This window comes from Penaeus japonicus, unplaced genomic scaffold, assembly GCF_977035675.1.
Source record: "Penaeus japonicus unplaced genomic scaffold, GWHDUDI00000001_assembly GWHDUDI00000023, whole genome shotgun sequence".
NCBI classification, from domain to species: Eukaryota; Metazoa; Arthropoda; class Malacostraca; order Decapoda; family Penaeidae; genus Penaeus; species Penaeus japonicus.
The window spans coordinates 12,742,464-12,747,463 of NW_028234425.1; the positions used below are offsets into that span (position 1 = coordinate 12,742,464).

Genomic DNA, 5,000 nt, shown 5'->3' on the forward strand with positions numbered 1-5,000 from the left:
CCCATAACCCTCATTTCCATTGTTATCCATAACCATACAAATAGAGTGTTTATCGTCAACATCCTCATCATTGCATAATTGATAGAATGCCCTGAGTCTCAGACCCACTACCTGTCCTACCCGCTTTACCCACCCTACCTTACCTGCCCGATCTAGCCTACATCCCTACCCAACCAAGCCTACCCTGCCACCAGCTCAACCTTCCCCCCAACCACCCACCCACCCACCAACCCACCCCTCCCCCTTCCCCCCCTCGCCGTGTCATGCGTACCCTCTCGCCAATCAGAGCTCGGCTGGCTTGGGGCGGCAGCTATGGGGAGGCTGGGCGATTTCTGGCGTCTGTTCTCCTGTCACGGACACTAAGCAGGTGCCCCAAGGTAGGTCCACAGCTAGCAACTTCGCTCGCGGACTGTTTCGAGCGCCGGAGTTCCTGGTCTTCGGTACGCTCTGATTCTTTTTTTTTTCTTCTCGAAGAGGATATGGAGTGTAGCAGGTGAAGTGAACTGCTCGTACTGCTCGTGGTGGCCCCATCGCGTGATAGATAGGTCTGGGATTACCTTTTGTTTGTGTGTTCTTTTGCATAACGATGGAGAGAACGAGAGGGGGTGTTATCTTTAGAGCTCACCAGAGGATACCTATCTTTATATCTTATATGTTTTTTTTTCGTTTTTTTTCGTTTTTTTTTGTGAATTCACTGTGATATGAAATCATCTCCTTAGCATTGCGATGGAAGGAACCAGGAAGACGGTAGTAGATTTTAAAGAAACTCCCAAACGTAGAGAAAAAAGCATTTTGAAAACTGCTGTGACCCCATATATATGTGTGTGTGTACATGTTGGAATGTCTCGGAATTCAAGAAGTGAACTGGTAAGTCAGTTATAAAGTATCATAATTCCTTTCTTATTTTCTAAGCTATTACCGATGCTTAAACGGAGGGAAACATGATTGTTTTAGTATTGTTGCCATTGTTATCGATATACTATCATCAGCATTTCGAATTATCTTTAATTCCATTATCATTTTCAGTTGATACCATTATCCTTATCATTATTATTATCATTATCTTTATTATGATTATCTTCATTATCATTATCATAACTATCTTCATTATCATTATCATAACTATCTTCATTATCATTATCATAACTAACTTCATTATCATTATCATAACTATCTTCATTATCATTATCATAACTATCATCATTATCATTATTACTATCATTAGCTAATTAAATGTGACTTCTTACGTCTAAAATGCTCTCGTCGTGCTATCAGTAAAGGTCTTGGCTTCCGAAATGATCTCCAGACTCGATCCAGAATATTTCCGAATGCACCAGATGTCAAAAATAATGATAAATGTACTTATGACAGAACATTTAGCCGTTGGATTATTCTTTGTCATTATTTCTGGCGTTTCTCAAGGCAGTGTTCTTGGCCCTCTTACACTTGCGCGGATTATGGTCTTTAAAACAAGGTTGTTGCTTTTAGAAACTATGCTATTGTATGTGGATAAAACCATCACTTATCATTGTTATCATCATTATTATTATTATTATCATGATTATTTTTTATCATAATTATTTTGGATGCGTAGTTGAATCCAAAACGTGAAGTATGGATTTCCTCTATATTCTTAAAATCAGGCAAGATCGTTTGAGTTATATACCAGTTCCGCTTCTCTTTCTGTCATGCACAGATCGTGCCTGCTCTCATGAATTGTTTCAAATATTTCATTCACGTTTGGTTTATTTACAGCGACTGTATATGCACTATTTTTTGGATCTAGAGATTCGCCTTTATCTGTTGTATCAATGGTTTGCAAACTTGGTGTGCACTTCTGATTTTTCATGTATTCCATTCCGTACACATCACTAGCATTGCAGTTCATTTGATTAGCCTGGTATTCTTTTGTGCAGGGTTTAAACGGTCAAATCTGATTTTTATTAATTTTTTTTTTATTTTAATAAGGCCTCCCACAAACTATGAAATAACTTTCCCATTCATACTGTGGCATTAGTAGGACATTACTTTGGAAAATGTCAGTGGATAATCTTCTCTTTGTTTTTTTTTCTGCAAAGTAAAATTCTATTCTCAGCCTTCCCCGTTTTCGGATTATGACCCTCTGCCTTTTCGGTTTGAGGCTTAGTTAAGTTTATTATCATCCTCATCCTTGGTTTAATTTCTCACCAAGAGTTTTATTCTGAGAATAGTCAATCGATTTTCATTATTCTTCATGTCATAATGATTATCATTGCTATTGTTATTATCATCATTATCGTCTGTTACTGTCACTGCTACTACACTTCATATTGATTTTACAATCATTTTTATCATAACCATCATCGTTACTGTTATCAGTATTATCATCATCGTCACCCTTAGATTTATTGCCATCATTGTCATTACGATAATTGTTGTTGTCATTATTACAATTATCACTCATCACCATCGCCACGATCATTATTGTTTTTATTGTTATTATTTCCGTATCATTATTATTATTGCTGTTCTTATTGCTATGATTTTATCTTTATGTTTATCATCATTACTGTCATTGTCATTATTGTTGTTAGCAGTAGTAGAAGTATTGTTATTATCATTATTATCGTCATCATTATCATTATAATTGTAATTATTACTATTAGTATTATCATTATCATTACTACTATAATCGTTATTATCAAATCATTATCATCCTCGTCATTACCATTACTATTATCATCATCATTATTATCATTATCACTATTAATCTGCAGCAATAGTAATGAGAGTAACAGTTTTTGTTTCCACCACCAATTCGTTGCCATAATGAATAAAGACATTCCCATAGTATCGAGTTAAACAAGCTGTCGGAAACAGACGTGTTTTTTGTTTGTTTGTTTGTTTGTTTAGGGTAGATTTTGGGAGAGAAAGTTGTATTTTGAAAATATCGGAAATCTGTTTTCATTGACTGAGAACGTGGAACTTTCGTACTATACCTGTGGTTGACAGTCGTTTTTTGTTTTGTGTTTTGTTTTTATTTATCTATTCATTTATTTATTTGATATATTATTCTTATTCCTGTTTTGCGAATTATTTAATCTATTTCAAACCTATGTACGGAGCGTGAAGTGGGTGGGACTTTATCTCCCAATGGATTGATATAAATCAACTAGGGGTACAGTAGGCAAAAAGTTTCAGTCACTTCCGCTGTTTGTTTCCATCTCTCTGGAGCATGACTTGACAAAAACTCGAATATCGAACATAATAGGCTGGTTGGTAACAAGATAATCCGATGATGGTGTTTTCACATTTCAAATATAAATAGGTATTCAATAAGTTTTAGTACATATTTCATATAATGCTAATCCGTTATTTTATGGGACCCTAGCCATATCCTTTTTCCCGTCGTCTCATCACAGGAGTCATATTAATCTCTAGATCGGAACACCTGACTAGCGACGTAAAGACCGCCCAGACAAGTGGGAACCAGACCCTGGTGTAAACCATAAAAGTTTACCATATTCTCGTCTTTTTTACGGCCCCGTTTGTTTGAATTTATAAATGACATCCTATACATTTCACATATCATTATTCTTGTCACTGTTTTCTGATAATTACGACTCCATAACGATGATAAAACACACAGCGTACCAACAGGTAGATGCTATAACAGAGGATGTCAGGGGCTGAATATCTCACCTCACGCAGCCAGCATGATATGCGGTATTTCAACTTTCCTCAGCAGAATTAATGACCACCATTGAGAGTTGCCACGCTTGAGCACTCTCTTTTTTTTTTACTTGTCAACGTAGTTTATCAAACGAAATCTAAAACTCTAACGGATGTCCTCAGTGCTTGATGTAATAATTCCTTTTTGACTCTTTTGCCAAAATGTCCCGTCTAATGCTTTTGATCTTGTTGTTTACTTAAAAAGAATAAATAAGAGGTGTTCATAAGGTTGATAATACCGTTATGTGCGACACCTCACATGAATCCGTAGAACTACAAGCTACAAGCAGAAAACAAAACAAGAGACGCCCAGTATATCAAACTTTATACACTAATCTTTTCCCCGGATCCTTTGCGTAAGGTAATTATTTTGTATCGTTAATGTCATATAATTAGCATAGTAATTATTAATAATCATTTCTATTAGTTCTTATAATCCTTACTATTGTTATCATCATTATTTTTGTTTTCAACAAAATCATCATTATCAGAATTGCTATTTTTATCATAATTATAATCTATTTTATGTTTATTATGATCATTACTGCTTCTAATGACAATGAGAAGGGTACGAATAGACATAGAAATAATGGTGATGATGATAGTTTCAATAAGAATGATAATAAAATGATAACGTTAATGATGATATTAATGATGATCATGATGACAATAATAGTATCACTAGTAACAATGGTTAGATGATAGTTATCATAATGATAAGGATTGAAAGATGATGATTGTTATTATCATTATCATTTTCATCATTATTTATATCACCATTTTATCGTTATTATTATTATCATAATTATCAGCATTATCACCATTTTTGCTATTATAATTATCATGATTTTTTATCATCATTATTATTATTATTATTATTATCATTATTATCATCATCATTGCGGTTGTTATTGTTATCATTATTGTTAATATTATTAGTATAAGTATCATTATCATTATTATTATTATTCCTTATCATCATTATTATTATTATTATCTTAATTATGAATATTTCACTATCATTTCATTTTTCATATTATAATAATCATTTTTATTTACTATCATTATTTTTAACATAGTTTTTACTACAATTATCATCATTATCATTATTATAGTTATTTTCAACATTATTCAAATCATACTACTAACACTGGTAATGATAATCATCATCCTCATTATCATATTTTTTGTTATTATTATCATTATTGCTGTTTTTATAATCACTATTATCATTATTATTACTATCATCACTATTGTTATTATCATTATAATCTTTATCTTTATCATTA

General features: G+C 33.1%; 1 protein-coding gene across 2 annotated transcripts in view; it reads left to right on the top strand.

The window, feature by feature from the left end:
* LOC122248977 (17-beta-hydroxysteroid dehydrogenase type 6) overlaps positions 1 to 5,000 on the top strand; it is a 42,599-nt gene that overhangs the window by 22,432 nt on the left and 15,167 nt on the right. The window contains exon 1 of one of the 2 annotated variants that reach the window (XM_086550119.1): positions 290 to 377. The exons of the other annotated variant lie outside the window; for it this stretch is intronic. The gene's annotated coding sequence lies outside the window, so the exon portion shown is untranslated. Of the gene's footprint in view, positions 1 to 289; positions 378 to 5,000 lie in introns of those variants that run through there. 2 annotated transcript variants of the gene reach the window in all.